This window comes from Malania oleifera, chromosome 3 (assembly GCF_029873635.1).
Source record: "Malania oleifera isolate guangnan ecotype guangnan chromosome 3, ASM2987363v1, whole genome shotgun sequence".
Classification (NCBI taxonomy): domain Eukaryota; kingdom Viridiplantae; phylum Streptophyta; class Magnoliopsida; order Santalales; family Ximeniaceae; genus Malania; species Malania oleifera.
Window position 1 is genome coordinate 83,931,996 of NC_080419.1, and position 17,603 is coordinate 83,949,598.

Sequence of the window (17,603 nt, forward strand, 5' to 3'; positions counted from 1 at the left end):
GAAAGTCAATTTAGGAAAAAGAGAGCTTATCCCCATCGGAAATGTGAAAGATGGCAATATCTTGTCTGAAATCACTTTTCGTTTGAACTACCTTGGTCTCCGTCTTGGTGCAAAGTTCAAGGGAAAAAGGATCTGGGAACATCTTCTTGAAAGATTGGAAAAGAAATTTGGCTGTTTGTAAGCATAACTACTTCTCTAAAGGTGGTAGACTAACTCTCATCAAAAGAACCCCCTCTAATCTCCCAGTTTACTTCATGCTCGTCTTCCATATCCATGCTCTATGGCCAAAAGATTGGAAGGCATACAAAAAAAAAGATTTCTTCACAAAAATACGGGAAAGGTTATTAAGTTCCATTTAGTTAAATGGGATGTTGCTCAGCAACAAATCCACAAGAGGTGGACTGGTTCTCAAATCCCTCATGCTTTTCAACAAGGCCCTACTTGGTAAATGGATGTGGAGATTCATGAAAAAGGAGAAGTTACTTTGGAGAAAGACTGTTGCCTTAAAGTACGGCCTCAATCACAATGGGTGGAAATCCAAAGAGCCCAGGCAGCCCTATGGGTAAGTGCTTAGAAGTCAGTCAGGATAGGGCGGGAGGATTTCTTTGCACTCATCCACTTCCTTGTTGAAAAAGAGAACATTATTTTAACATGACAGCTGGTGTGGCACATCTCCGCTTGAGTTTTCAGTTTCCTCCAATTTTCAATCTTGCTTGCAACAAAGATGCTTTGGTATGTACCACTCCATCAATGGGACATCTAGGAACATCCTTTTTGTTAGGAATGCCCATGATTGGGACCTTGAATTCTTCACTAATTTCTAGAGTCATCTTTATATAAATGTCGGAAGCTCAACCAAAAGGCTACTTCATGGCCAGCTCCTTCAATGAGCAGCTTGGCAGCCCCTCCAAAGCCAAACTTAATTTCCCTGGAAAACTCTCACCAAACAAAGTTGCTTTGGGAAGATCCTTGCTCTTAAAAATCCTCGAAGAAAAGGTTTCAACTTGTTCAATCGATGCTTTCTACACAAAGAAGATGCTGAAACTGTACATCAATTACTGCTCCATTGTCCCTAGACCAGAATTTTTTGGAATATGTACACTGCCGATATGGGACAGCCCTGGGTCACTGCTGAAGCAGTGAAAAAGGAAATATGGGGGTTGGAGCATTACTCCAAATAGAGATAGGAAAATAACCCCGTCCTTGATCTTGCTCATTATCTTCTAGATTGTGTGGAGCAAGAGAAATTCTAGAGCTTTTGAAGTAAAAATGACTTCTCCCACAATCCTCAAGGATAGGTGGCTTACTACTCGTTTCAAGCTGGTTTAGAGGGCAGTGCATGCTGGACACACATATAATTTTTGATCTCTTGGATACACCGTCACATTGTTGATCCAGCCTTTTTGTTCTCTCTTTTCTTTGTTTGAACATGGGTGGCAGTCCCTTGGGGCCTTTTTAATTTTTATGAAGTCTCTCTTCACTGTTATATATATGTATATACATACATACATACATATATATATATATATATATATAAGAAAAGAAAAGAAACACCCAGTATATATCCTTCAAACTTCAAAATCAAATCATAGTAATGAAAGCAGCTGATCTGCCTTTTCAGCTCCCATTCTTTCTTTATCTTGATTTCTGGGCCGGTGGACTCCAGCGGTTCTGTTAAATTTTTTTTTATATTCATGAGCAGATTCAAAGCTTGCTGTGCTGTAGTGAAGTCTAGACAATGAGTGGTTGATTGCAGACTGCTGGAAGATTTCAGCAGTGCCAATTGCGACATGACACAATGATGTTGTGATGGATCTAAAGATGTGTTGTAAATCTGGAATGATTAATTACTTGATTTTGTTAGACCTCTGAAAGCAGGCTTTTCCATCTTTATCTTCTTCCTTGATTAGCCGTTCATGGAAAGATCTGTGTATTTTCAGATTCATGCGAGTGATTTCTAATGATATTGAATTCTGTTATTCTAACTTCAAGTCCCTTTTTTCCCTCTCTAATTCTTTTTTTGGTAACATCTCTCTTTTCCTGTAATTGAAATTGATTAGGGAATGCATTCTGCTTAGTTGCTTCGGCATTTTAGATGGAATTTCTGGCTTTGTATGTTACATAGTGCATTGCTGCCATATTGGAAATTGGCAGAAAAATAAGTATTATTCCAGAAATGTCAGTGTCACAGACGTGGAGATCTCAATGGCCAAAAGGAATCTCCCTTGCCAAGATCAGCCAAGTGTCCACGAGTCACGCCCATGCAGCAGCAAGATTACACCAAGTCCAATCCAAGCATACTCATCCTTATCCAAGGAAACACTCAAAGGTCTAACCCCGTGGTTAAGTCTCACGACTCAAAGGCCCTTGATCCAACTAAGGTCATCACTAAGGATCCTAAACTCAAACCATAAGAGAGATTAACTCACATTCCACCAGTATTGAGAGTAGCTCTCATCCCTACAACACAACCGAGGTCTAGGATGACACCCCTCAACTGTATAGCCGATGACCAAAAAGGAAAAACACCCAAACCTTCAGGCTAAGAGTACCGTGCTATCACATTCTCAAATGGATCGTCCATGGGGCTTTGTTGTGAAAATTGAATGCACAGCGGAAACAAATGATCTTACAACGCAGCAATCAACAATGAAATATACAAAACCACCATCACACAGAGTATAATGAAAGCAATAAAACGACGACACGAAGAATTATGTGGTTCGGCAATGCTTACATCCACGGGAGCAATTGGCAATGAATTTTTATTATCTTGTGTCCAAAGACACTAAATTACATGACACATGTATATATAACTTTTCCGGAGGCTTTCCCCCCAAAACCCAACCTATCCAACATCCCAATTCAAAATTTTAAAGCCAACGCTGAGTAACCGAGTCAAACCGTCGACAGTTTGTAGACATACCGTCGACGGTTTAATACCGAGAGCAAACAGTTGATGTAACAGGACAAAACAGTCGATTGTTTCTCTACAACTGGACCAAACCGTCGATAGTTTCAGGGTAACCGTTGACAGTTTCTCCCTCCGAGTCAGCAATCCTATTTTCTTTCATGTTTTCTCTTTATACATGTCTTCCACTCAACATATGAGCCACGTATTACAACAATCTCCACCTTGGCGAATATACGACCCTTAAGAGAAAACTGAAAACATAACCCGATGCTCCACCTTAGGACAACAGGTTGGGACCGTCTCCCGTCTAGCAACTGGAGACATTCAGTAAGTCCAAGCAATGCTTGAACTTATCCATGGTAACTAGCTTTGTCAAGAAATCCGTTGCTTTCTCAGAATTGTGAACTTTCTCAAACACAAGCTCACCTGAAGAAACCAACTCCCGGATCCTGTGGAACCTCACATCTATATGTTTGGTTCTTGCATCATACACTTGATTCTTCGCCAAATAGATGACACTTTGACTGTGACAATGCAACTGAACTCCACCTTGTTGTATGCCCAGCTCCTTGACTAACCAATAAGTCACAATGCTTCTTTGGCAGCTTCGGCAACTGCCATATACTCTAGCTCAATTGTTGATAATGCAACCAAAGATTGTACCATAGACCTCCAAAAAATAGGTTCTCCCACAAGGGTGAACACATACCCTGTTGTAGACCTCCTGTCATCCAGATCCCTTGCATAATCAGCATAAACATATCCTACAACTGACGGATCACTCTATTTCTTGCCGAACATGATGCCATAATGAGAGGTACCCCGTATGATGTAGGACAAGATGGTAACACCCTAGTTGTTTTATGCTCTGATACCAAGATGATGTAGGATGGGGTAGGGTGACCTAGTCCTATTGGTTTTCAACCCTCACAAGCAAGCATACACACTCAAAACACTTTAAATTAAGAATTTAATTATCCGAACATAAACACAATAAATCAGAGGACATTTCACATGTTATGAAATTTTGAAAAGGTGTATGATGTTATTCAGAGATGAGTCCCAAGAGTTCTTTCACAAAGGTATTAAGTTAAAAATGCGGAAAGATGCTACTTCAATATTTCAAGAATAAAAGTCCTATGATTAGCACAAAAATATTCCCAAAATTGATTTAAAGCTAGCAAATTCCAATATTGTAATCTTATGGCACAAATGTGCTTATTCAAACATGGAAGTTCAGAATTTCAAGCATAGGTTTACACAAGGTTAAGCAAAGACTCAAACAATGTGAAATAATATTGAAACTTCAGATTCTAGGTGACTACAGTCGACTAGACTTAAGGGTCAGTCGCCTGAAGAATTTAAGAACAGATTTCTGGAGTGGCAGTGTTGGGTCAGTCGAATGATGTAAGGGTCTCAGTCGATTGTCTGAGATTTTAGACAAAATACTGAGAGTTAGTAGCAGGTTAGTCGACTGACCATCAAGGTAGTCGCCTGACCTCCTATGGGTTTGAATAAAAATGCAAGGAATCAAGGCAATTTCTCACCCAAAGCTTATAGGGCTTCGAGCAAGGGTTCTCAAGCAATTCAAGGGTTAAATAAAGAACAATCTTAGCAAGATAAATCGTTGGATACCTCAGTTTGATTCACCACAAATCAGAACACACCTTGGAATTTCTTAATCAAACTTTAAGTTGCAATGGAACTGCTATATACTTGTAATGGTCCAAGTGATTACTGAAATTACCAATAACTATGAAGGATATCTTGATGTTATTCTTCACAAGTTAGACTAGCGCTGAAATCCTTTGGCCACACTTTGATATATGGATGAATATGCAACAAATGAAATGATGTACTGTTGGCCGTGTGGGAATAACTTGGTGGTGGCCGTGTGGATGATGGATGGAGGACATGAAAGAGGGAAATGAATGGAATTGTTGGATAGTTAGTGGTCTCTCACCACCTAATCTCCGGGGAGAACGAACGTAGTCTCTCGCCACTCAATCACAAGGATCGGAACAAGCTTAACAAGCTTAGAAAGACAAAGTCTTTAACTAAATGACAATATATTCTCTAGCTTACCGCTGTTACAACAATTACAATGAAAATATATAGAGACTTCATATAGGGAAGGGGAAGACATAAACATAACTAAGCTAGCATGGGGGGAAAAAATAAATGCACACAATTAATTCCCATGTAAGCATGGGAGACACACAACTCTCAACACACTCACAATTTTCAAACGCAATAAAGACTTCTATTTTCTAGACACAATAATAAGCACACAACTTACAAGACACATTTAAAGACTCTTGCAAGCTAAGTTATCTTGCAATAATACATAGTAAGTCAAAGGGAAGGCCCGCCATATGGGGCCCAACATGGAACCATGTGGGGCTCACAAGACCGTGCGGGGCCCACAAGGGGTCTTGATCTCAGACTTACTTCGGCATCTCAATTCAGGACTTTCTCACACTGAAAACATCTTCTAGATACTCCATGAATTCATGCGTAGCAACGAACAAAAGGGCATCCAAAGGTCTTCCATGTGTTAACATGTCGGTGAAGGAAACGTGAACTTCCGTAGGACGTCCACGTGTCGTAACATCTACAAAAGAAATGTGGACATCTGGAGGCCGTCCACGTGTCATAACATTTGCAAAAGACATGGGCAACGCATGTCGATCCCCATCACCGCAAGTATCTGAAAATCCATTTAACGACATCTCAATGTTGTCTACCCAGAATTGAAAGAAACTTACTTATCACGCTGATAGCTTGTGCCAGGTCCGACCTTATACATACCGTAGCATACATTAAACACCCCATTGCACTAGCATAGAAAACCTTTGACATGTCACGTATATCATCATCCGTCTTTGGGCATTGAGCGATAGATAATTCAAAGTGTTTCGCTAACAATGTACTTACCGATTTTGCATCAACCATGCTAAACCTCTCCAACACCTTCTCCACATAACTGCTCTGATATAACCACAATCTCCTCCCTACAATTTTGTCCCTGTGAATCTCCATCCCAAGAATTTTCTTGGCTGCGCCCAAATCTTTCATGTCAAACTCTTTATTCAACAGAGTCTTCAACTGATTTACCTCAATCATATCTTTCGCAACAATTAGCATGTCAACAACATAAAGAAATAGAAAAATAAGAGAACCATCATCAAGTTTATTTACATATATGCAACAATCATACTCACACCTCCTGTAGCCTATCCGGATCATATAGGAGTCAAAACATTTGTAACATTACCTCGGAGACTGTTTCAACCTGTAAAGTGACTTCTTTAACTTACAAACCAAATGCTCCTGTCCGAGTTGACTGAACCTTTCTGGCCGTACCATATAAATCTGCTCTTCCAAATCACCATGGAGAAACATTGTTTTTACATCCATTTGCTTCAATTGCATATCATAATGCGCCACCAATCCCAACACTACCGTGATGGAGGTGTGTCTGACGACAGGGGAGAAGAAATCATAATCATCCCCTTTCTTTTGTGAGTATCCCTTTGCTACTAACCATGCTTTGAGTTTCTCTCCTTCCTTTTCTGATACCGCTTCCTTCTTCCTATACACCCACTTGCAACCTATCGCCCTCTTCCCTTCTGGAAGCCCCACCAAATCCCACGTCTGGTTCTTATGCAATGACTTCATTTCCTCTACCATAGCACCCATCCATCTACTTTTCTCCTGGTTGTGTACTGCCTCTTGAAAAGTAGTAGGATTCTTGTAACTGGTAATGAGAGCTTAAGACACCAGATCATCTAATTCATACCTAGGCGGTGGCCTAATAGTGCGTCTGGGTCTGTGTATAGCGATACTGTCATCTTGCTAATTTCCCGAGTTATAGCTCCCTGCATTCTGAATACCGTCATCACTACCCTGAGTCTCTAACTCCACCTGCACAACATGCTCATCTCTGCTCCAGTTTTCTAGCTTCTGTTTATCTTCATCTTCTTCCTGAGTACACTTCACCATGGCTTTCTCATCGAAAACCACATCTCTATTGATCACCACCTTGTTTGCCACTAGATCCCACAGCTTGAACACTTTCACACCTTTCTGATACCCCAAAAAAATGCAACGTCTAGACTTTGCATCAAGCTTTTATCTCTCCTCACTAGAAATGTGCACATATGTTGGACAACCGAATACTATCAAACCGGAGTAGTCTACCGCATTACCTATCCATACCTCATCTGCAACTTTCCCCTCTAGTGATGCCCTTGGTGATCAGTTAACCAAGAAACACGTCATACTCACTGTCTCGGCCCAGAAATTCTTAGCAAGCACTGCATTTAATCTGAGACACCAAGCTTTTTCAGCTAGAGTTCGATTCATCCTTTCTGCCACACCATTCTATTGTGGTGTCCGGCAAACTGTCAAATGTCTCCTCATGCCATGTTGCTTACAGAACTCCATAAACCTCAAATCAGCGTACTCGGTTCCATTATCTAACCTGAGGCATTTAATTCTCCTCCCGATCTAGTTTTCCACCTCAACTTTCCAAAAGTTAAACTTGGCAAAAGTCTTTGACTTGCGTCGCATGAAGTACACCCAGACCTTTCGTGAGTAATCATCAATGAAACTCCCAAAGTACATATGTCTACCCCATGATGCTACTCTCACCGGCCCCCAATACCCGAATGAATGTAGTCAAGAATATCTTCCATCTTGTGAGTGGTTGTTTTGAACTGCACCCTGTTTTGTTTTAAAAGAACACAATACTTGCAGAAATTCAGCCTGCATGTTTTGATACCCTTCAAAAGATTCCTCATAAGAAGTTCCTTCATCCCACATTCATCCATATGCCCTAACCGCTTATGCTACAAAACAGTATCATCTAACTCAGAATCTACAACTACAACTCCACCTACAACTGTAGTGCCCACTAGTGCATAGATATTTCCCACTAACTTCTGCCCTTTCATCACCGTTAGAATGCCTTTACACACCTTCCTAACCCCACCTTCAGACTCTTAACTAAATCCGTTACAATCCAAAGTGCTCAATGAAATTAAATTCTTCCATAGATCCGGTATGTGCCTTACATCACATAATGTTCTTACAACACCATCATACATTTTAATTTTGACGTTTCTTATTCCAATTATTTTGCATGAAGCATCTTATCCCATTAGAATAGAACCAAAATTAACTGACATGTAGGTGCTGAACCATTCTTTATTTGGTGTCATATGATAAGAACACGCTGAATCCAGGATCCAAGAATTTGTGAGGCGACCTGACCCCGATAAAACAAAAAGCATATCACCATCATTGCTTCCTAAGTTTCCTTTTTCTACTACATTCACTGATTTTGAAGAAACCTCTTGATTTTCAACATTCCCTTTCCTTCTTTCCGGGCACTCCGATTTTATATGCCCCTTTTTCCCGCACTTAAAACACCAAATATCCTTCTTCTTCTTGGACTGCGACCGAGACTTATTACCACTCAATCTATTCCAAAATTTGATTCTTCCACATTCCCGGTTACCCTTTACCACAAGCCCTTCACCACGTGAAATTTCATCGCTAACCTTCTTTCTTTGATGAAAACCCAGCAATGTACTTGTTACCTCTTCCAAATTCAGGGTTTTTTTACCCCATGTTAGAGTATTAACCAAATTTTCATACGTGTGAGACGCTGGTAGGGATTCGATAGTATCAAAGCCTTGTATTCCTTCTCGAACTTCATATCAACCCGCATCAAATCACTTACAATCTGATTGAATGCATTAATATGTTGGTTCAAATCCGAACCCTCCGACATCTTAAGCCAATACAACTTCTGCTTAAGATACAATTTGTTTATCAAAGACTTAGACATATATCGGCTTTCAAGTTTTTTCCAAACAACCACAGGAGTAGGGGTAAGCATAATTCGGGGAAAACCGAATTAACCGATTTAACCGACCAAAATTGGTCGGTTCGGTTCGGGTAAAAAAACCAGTTCGGTTGGGCTTCACCAAAATTCGGTGAATCGGGTTTTAGTTCGGTTAACAAAACATATTAATTCGGTTAACCGATTAACCGAATTATTAATTAACTAATTTTAAAAATAAATTATTATATGTTAAAGCCTTTAAGGGATGGGGCTCGGCTTGGGGGGAAAAAAGGCAGAGTGGAGGGCTAGGGTCTTTGCCTGGCGCTGTGCATCATTTTCATGGCGCTGAGGCAGCCGAAGACCGGAGGTCCGGAGTATCCCAAGGCATGGAGTACGAGATGCACAAGACGAACGGGTCCAGGACCAACTTTTCAACTCCGCTGGTGTATGGTGATATGGTAGTATGGTACTATGGTGTTCGTCGGAGGAGGATGATCTTGGGGGGGAGCACTGCAAGAGGGGGAAGAGTTCAATTAGGGACTTCGGATCGACTTCTGGGGAACCGTCCAATTCTCATGCACCATCAAATGGGATCGCCGGAGGAAGATGTTCGAGGCATTTCGGGTTCATTGAATCACTGGGACGGCCACCGGTGTTTCGATCTCAAGAAATGCTTTTGGCTGGTGACGCTGTGACGAAGGATGGGATTTAGTTCAGCAGGCAGCAGCAATAAGGTGAGTTGGAAGAAAGATTTCTGATGGTCGTAGTCTCGTAGAGTTACTGGATTTTGGAGCAAAAAGCCTATAAGGAAATCAATTCCTGTTCCCCAACATGTTCACCCTCTTTTTTTCCGCAATTAATTATAATTACATACTATTTTTAGCAATTAATAATAAATAATTTCGGTTAAATTCGGTTAACCAAATTACCCGAAAAGGTAATTCGGTCGGGTTTGGTTCGATGAGGTTCGACAATTCAATCGGTTCGGTTAACAACATTTATTAACCGAAATTTTCGGTTAATTCAGTTAATTGCTCGAATTTGGCCAAACCGACCGTTTGCTCACCCCTACACAGGAGATTCCTCATCCATGACGTGATACAGCACGTCATCGGCCAAACTAAGTCTGATAGTCGCCACAGCCTTCACTTCCAATTCATTCCAACTTGTTTCATCCATGCTTTCCAATTGAACTCCGTATAAAGTCTTCACCATACCTTGCTACACTAACAAATCTTTAACCCTTCTTTGCCATAATCCAAAGTTTCTCGTTCCATAGAACTTAACAACATCGAACTTTGTAGAAGAAGTTTCATAAGTCATTACAACAATGTTCTAATACCAATTTGTTGTGAAAATTGAATGCACAACATAATCAAATGATCTTACAACGCAACAATCAATAATGAAATATACAATACCACAATCACACAGAGTATAATGAAAGTAATAAAACAATGACACGAAAAATTACGTGGTTTGGCAATGCCTACATCCACGAGAGCAATTGACAATGAATTTTTACTATCTTATGTCCAAAGACATTGAGTTACATCATACAACATGTATATATAACTTTCCTAGAAGCTTTCCCCCCAAAACTCAATCTATCCAATGTCCTAATTAAAAATTTGAAAAAGAACGCTAAGTAACCGAGCCAAACCATCAACGGTTTGCAGACATACCGTCGACGGTTTAATACCGAGAGCAAACAGTCGATGTAACAGGACAAAACAGTCGACTGTTTCTCTGCAACTGGACCAAACCGTCGACGGTTTCCTCCTGCAAGTCAGCAATCCTGTTTTCTTCCATGTTTTCTCTTTGTGCATGTCTTCCACTCAACATATGAGTCACATATTACAACAGGCTTCAACCCCACACAGAAGCCCAAGACACCCATCGAGGATGTCAAGAGTCTGCCCCTAAGTGCTCCTCAAGATGCTCACTTACTACCCAATAGGATACCAAGGAAGGTAGGTCGTTCACCAGATGTTCCCCCAAAATTCAGGTCTCTAAAGTATTCTTGTTCACATACGAGTAACCACCAAGGATCTAATGATTATGTCTTAAGTTCGAGAATACCACCATTAGAACCATCCAAACCAACCACAATTTCACAGTGACATACCAAAACCATCCTCATAACATCCGCATAGTCGAATCCAAGTTAATCGACCTTCCATCTAATTTAGTATCATACACCAAAACCATGTGTCAAGGCCGCAAAACTCCAAGACTAACACAGCATTTTTTTTCTAATAACAAAACAATATGATTTCGTTAAAGAAAGACGAAAGTACAGAAAAGGCGAAGAAGACATCCTACTAAACAAAACAGAAAAAACAAGAAGTACAAAAAACAAACATAGCAATGTTACTTTCATAAAACTTGATTCAAAAACTAGTAAGAAAACATACAAAAGAATCTCACATTCATGGGAATTTGATTCCAAAAATTTAAACTCTAACAACATCATAGATACCACAAACCAAACACTTCTTAAGGGTAAGTCTTCTCATAACAAGAGAATTGCCAAAGCAACAGAACCTTAGAAACCCAATTGATTGTTCTCAGGATAACAAAAATAAACCACAAGTCCAGCTGCCCTGTAATTTAGTTACTATAGACAACTAAAGGTTGACGCTACTTAGCATAATGAAAGTTATACTCTAGTGGTGCTCACTCTCAAGCAATGGGTAAAGTTGCCACAGGAAATGTTTAGTTGAAAAAAATATTGGGAACTGCAAGAGTTTTGTGTGCCTCTCACATTTCTGAGACTCCTACAGTTAATATAGAATGGGTAAAATTTCTAGGATGGAGGGAATTGAGGTGAATCTTAGGAAAAGGAAAAAAGAAAAAAAGGTAAAAAGGCATTCACTCTAGTCACTACTACTACCAATGATACTAGGGGAGATAAGGGTGAGCAGAACTCTTTATGCCTTTAGATGAGGTGTCCTTGGGGAAACTGAATGTTGATGAACAAGCGCGGTCTATTGGCAAGATGGGGTTGAAATAGGTTGCCCCCAATTGGCAGAAAGTTAGATTTGGAGTGGGGTGAAGAATTATGCTTGGAACAAGAATTGGCCCGTGGAAAAGGGAATTAAATAATTTAAAGAATTCAATGAATTATAAAGGACAAGATTTGAATAGATTTATTAATACGATTTCTAATTTTTTTTATTTTTTATAGAACTTTTTTTTTGTATTAGCAAAGAGAAGTTTTATAAAACGATGCATCAAGGGGATGCCACCCAAGCACAAAGAAATAATGAGAAAGAAACACCCTTACTGATAAGTATCAAGAAAATAAAGGATTACAAAGGGCTCCCTTTCAACTAGCCTAGAATGCTAGCTAGAGATCATAGCAATCCAATGGTCCAAGACCGCCTAAATACAACAACAAAACCAAGCCTTAGTCCCACTAAGTGGGGTCGGCTATATGAATCCTTTTCCACCAATTTATGCGATCATGGACCATTTCTTTTGATAGATTCAAAGATATTAAATCCTTACTCACTATCTCTTCCGAAGTTATTTTAGGTCTACCCCTACCCCTTCTACTGCCCCCCACAGTAACTAAGTCACTCTTCCTCACAGGTGCACTGTAAGGCCTACGTTGCAAGTGTCCATACCATCTGAGTCGTCCTTCCCTTATCTTATCTTCTGTAGGAGCTACACCTAACTTACCATGAATATGTTCATTCCTTAATTTATCTTTCAATGTTATACCACTCATCCATCTAAGCATCCTCATCTCGGCAACTTTTACTTTTTGGATATTATGTTTTTTCGTCGCCCAACATTCTAATCCATATAGCATAGCTGGTCTTATAACTGTCCTATAAAACTTCCCTTTCAATTTTAAGGGTATTCTACGATCACATAGAACACTTGAAGAACTTCTCCATTTTACCCAACCTACTTTAACTCTATGCATTACATCATCTTCAATTTCTCCTTCAGCTTGCATAATAAGTCCAAGGTATCGAAATCTACAAGTGCTATTTATTTCTTCATCATCAAGTTTAACTTTGTCTCCAATATTCCACTATCATTACTAAAATTACATTTCATATATTCTGTTTTATTTCTACTTATCTTAAAGCCTCTAGATTCCAAAGCTTCTCTCCATAATTCTAACTCAGCCTCTACTCCATCCCTAGTTTCGTCAATTAAAACAATATCATCTGCAAACAACATACACCATGGAACCTCCTTTTGAATACTCTTAGTCAATTGGTCCATCACTAATGCAAAAAGATAAGGACTCAAAGCAGATCCTTGATGTACACCTATGGTAATTGGAAATTCTCTAGTTTCTCCATCTATAGTCTTTACACTAGTCATTACTCCATCATACATATCCTTAATGACATCGGTATACCTACAACATACACCCTTTTTTTCTAAAACCCACCATAGAACTTCCCTAGGTATCCTATCATATGCTTTCTCAAGGTCAATAAATATCATATGCAAGTCCCTCTTCTTTTCCCTAAACTTTTCCATTAATCTTCTTAAAAGATAAATAGCTTCTGTGGTAGATCTCCCAGGCATAAAACCAAATTGATTTTCTGAGATCTTCGTTTCTAACCTTAATCTTTGTTCAACTACTCTTTCTCATAGTTTCATCGTATGACTCATAAGTTTAATTCCACGATAGTTATTACAATTTTGAATATCTCCTTTATTTTTGTATATAGGTATTAAAGTACTTTTCCTCCATTCAGCTGGCATTTTCTTAGTTTTTACAATTGTATTAAATAAATTAGTTAACCATATAATTCCGTTATCACCCAAGCATTTCCAAACTTCAATTGGGATGTTATCCGGTCCCATAGCTTTCCCATTTTTCATCTTTTTTAGTGCAAACTTAACTTCGTTAACTCTAATTTTTCTAATAAATCTTATATTTTTAATCTTTTCCTCATTTGACAATTCTAAATTTAAGCCTTCTATTTGGTTTTCGTTAAACAACTTACTAAAGTAACTTCGCCATCTTTCTTTAATATCTTCGTCCTTAACCAAGACAATATCATCCTCACTTTTTATACATTTTACATTTCCTAAGTCCTTGTTCTTCCTTTCTCTAACTTTAGCAAATTTAAATATATCACTTTCCCCTTCTTTTGTACCTAATCTATCATACAAACTATTAAATGATCTATATTTAGCTTCACTAACGGCCCTTTTTGCATCTTTTCTTGCCTCCTTATATTTTTCAAAGTTATCGCTGTTTCTACATTTTTGCCACGTTTTATACCAAATTCTTTTTGTCTTTATGATTTTTTGTACATCTTTATCCCACCACCAACTTTCTTTGCTATTTGAGAATCTTCCCCTTGATTAGCCTAAAATCTCTTTTGCTATCTTTTTAATAGAGCTAGCTAATCTATTCCAAAGAGTATATGAATCTATCCCATCCTCTAAGGTCCAATCCCCATCTTTGATCATTTTATCTTTAAATTTTATTATATTTTCTCCTTTTAGGTTCCACCATCTAGTTCTCCTACATTGGTTTATTTTATCCTTTTTCTTCCATTTTTTAACGCATATATCTAACACTAAGACTCTATATTGTGTGGTTAGACTTTCACCTGGAATAACTTTACAATCCTTGCATGATACACGATCTACCCTCCTAGTTAAAAAAAAATCTATTTGACTTCTATTTTGTCCACTTTTAAAGGTTATTAAGTGTTCTTCTCTCTTCTTAAAGCAAGTATTCATTATACTAAAATCATATGACATGGCAAAGTCTAAGATCATCTCCCCATACTCATTTTTGTCTCCATATCCATATCCTCTATGTATCCTTTCATAATTTTTATTATCTCTTCCAACATGTCCATTCAGATCTCCTCCTATAAATATTTTCTCAGTCCCTGGTATGCCTTGTATAATACTATCCATATCTTCCCAAAATTGTCTCTTAAGATTTTCTGCTAAGCCAACTTGAGGAGCATAAGCACTAATGATATTTATTATCTTTTGTCCTAATACCATTTTGATTTTTATAATTCTATCCCTTACTCTAATTACATCCACAACGCTATCTTTTAAGTTTTTGTCTATAATAATGCCTACTCCATTCTTATGTTTTTCTTTTCCAGTGTACCAAAGTTTAAAACCTGATTTATCGATTTCTCTAACTTTCTCCCCCACCCACTTAGTTTCTTGAAGGCAAATTATATTAATTCTTCTTCTAATCATTGTATCCACAATTTCCATGCTTTTACCCGTAAGTGTCCCTATATTCCAAGTTGCTAATCTAATCCTAGTTTCCTGAACTAACGTCTTTACCTGCCCACGTCCAGAATGATGCAGGAACCCTCGCATATTTGACACCGTACCCGGGCACCGACACGGCGCGTCGCTTTGGAGCGACGACCTAGCCAACCCTCGCCCACTTTTCACTACACCCAAGTGGTTCAAGTGCAACGCGTCGCTCGTAGGGGACGCCCCAGCAAATATTCGGTAAGGATTCATATCATAGTGATCTGACAAATTTTACGCTGGCTGTCAGCTACCCAACGCAACCCTCCTCCTTAACCCGGGCTTGGGACTGGCTGTGTGTGAAAAAATTAGGACATTTAAGTGCATCACAGGCGGAGTTCCAGGACCGCCTAAATAGGAGAGATAATTCCTTGAAAGGCTCTTCTATTCCTTCCTCTCCACACGACCCAAAAAATAGCAAGGGGAATGAGGGAGACAGATCTTCTCCCTTATTAGATCTAATCCCTTTTTAAGCCCACAATTGACCTCCCACTATAGCTGCAGTGGCCCATTTCTGATTTACAATGGAGATGGCTAAGTTCCACAATTTCTTGGTCCATAAACAATGTAAGGGGGCGTGATTAACCAATTCCTCCAACTCCCAACATAAAAAGTATGTATTAACAAAAGGGAGACCTCTTTTCTAAAGACTGTCTATAGTAAGGAATTTCCAAGAGTAGCTTCCCATGTGAAAAAGGTAACTTTTGAAGGGGCTGCCGTTTTCCAAACCAACTTCCAAGGGAAGTTTGTGCTGCTCTAGCCAAGGAACTATGATGTTTATAGAAAGAGCTTGCAGTGAAGTTCCCATCTATCCTTAAAACCCATTTCGGCTCATCAACAATGAGAGTTATAGAGACTGCTAAAAAAATCTACAAGAAAATCAAGTTCCCAATCAAAGGCATTTCTATTCAAAGGAATATCCCAAACAATCCCTTGATTAGTGAACTCAAAGTGTTGGCTAATGAGAGCATCTATGGCTTGCAAATTTTTGAAGATTGAAAGGAAACAGGAGCAGAATTGTGAATTACCTCACCAAATATCATCCCAAAAGAAAACATCAACTCCATTCCCCACATGGAAATAGATGAGGGAAGAGATTCTCCCATAAAACATCAGCTCCATTCCCCACATGGAAATAGATGAGGGAAGAGATTCTCCCATCTCCTTTTGATATATCTCCAAACACCTATACCATGAACTTCCTTTGAAACTTTTGAGGTCCAATCATTATGATAGAGACCAAGCTTGACAGCAATGACATCCCTCCAGAGATGATTTTTCTCAGTCATGAATCTCTAAAGCCATTTCCCCATAAGGACCTTATTAAAGAAAGAAAGGGATTTAAGGCCAAGGCAACCCTTTTGCAAAGGTTGTTTAACCACTCCCCATTTAACAAGATGATATCTGAAAACCTCACCAATGTTCCCCCAAAGGTATCTTCTTTAGATACCCTCTAATCTCTCGGCCCCTACACTAGGGATAGAGAAAAGAGACGTGAAGTAAACAGGCAGATTGGACAGAGTACTTTTAATGAGAGTGAGTCTGCCACCTTTTGACAAAAAGTTCCTTTTCCAACCAGCGAGTTTCTTTTTGAATCTGTCAACAATGGGATCCCAAATACCCTTGTCTTTAAACTTTGCTCCCAAAGGGACACTGAGATAGGTGATACGAAAGGCATCGAGTTTACAGCCAAGGATACCTACAAGTTTAGGACTTCTCGTCCTCACCTCAATTGTACTAAAATTCCTTCTATAGGACTTCTTGTCCTCACCTTGATTGTACTTCATCTTTCCTTTCTAAAAATATTACCTTTTCTATGTAAAAAAGAAACAAAACTTTGCTTGTGGGATCAAGTGATCAGTACATACTTTGGCCAAATAACAAACTTGAACAACTTGCAAATTAAAACAAACACTAATAACTCAATTAAAAAAGACAAATTCACAAACTGAAAACAATGTCAATAACTCAAGTGAAAAAGAAAGTCATAAGTGCTATCTAGGGTTGTTAAAATTGGGACCCCACATGAAATTGCTGGCAAGTTTAGTAGGATCAGATTGAGGATCATAAAATTCTACGAACAATATAAAATAGACCCCAAAAAAACCAATTAGATGATATTTTTAGCATATTTAAATGTTATAAACCTAGAACCAGTCTAGTGAGTGCTTACTAGGAAAATAATAAGTTCCTTATATGGTAGAACCCTTATGTAACAAAGAGATCAAGTTTTCAAATCGTTGCATTCCAAACCCAATCAAACTAGCTAATAATGGAAAAGGAATAAACACCTACAAGGAAAAGAAATCTCAACTCTTAATGCAAATTAATCAACAAACAACTATACAACATGAACATGTGTGAGTTTGTACAAAACAAGCAGATAATTAAAGCCAATCAAGCTCACTCATTAACATTAGGGTATTAAATATTTTACTTATATCCTAAACCTTAGTATTGATGTTTGAAGTTTGAACTACTTAATAAACATCAAGCTAAAACTAAATATTTTGAGACCATAATTTTCTTTGTACACGACAAACACCAAGCACATAGTAC

General features: G+C 38.7%; 1 protein-coding gene across 1 annotated transcript in view; it reads right to left on the reverse strand.

Annotated features, from left to right (window-relative positions):
- The window catches only part of LOC131152075 (uncharacterized protein At2g39795, mitochondrial-like), a 29,268-nt gene that overhangs the window by 9,029 nt on the left and 2,636 nt on the right, over nucleotides 1-17,603 (reverse strand). The gene's annotated exons all lie outside the window — the stretch shown is intronic.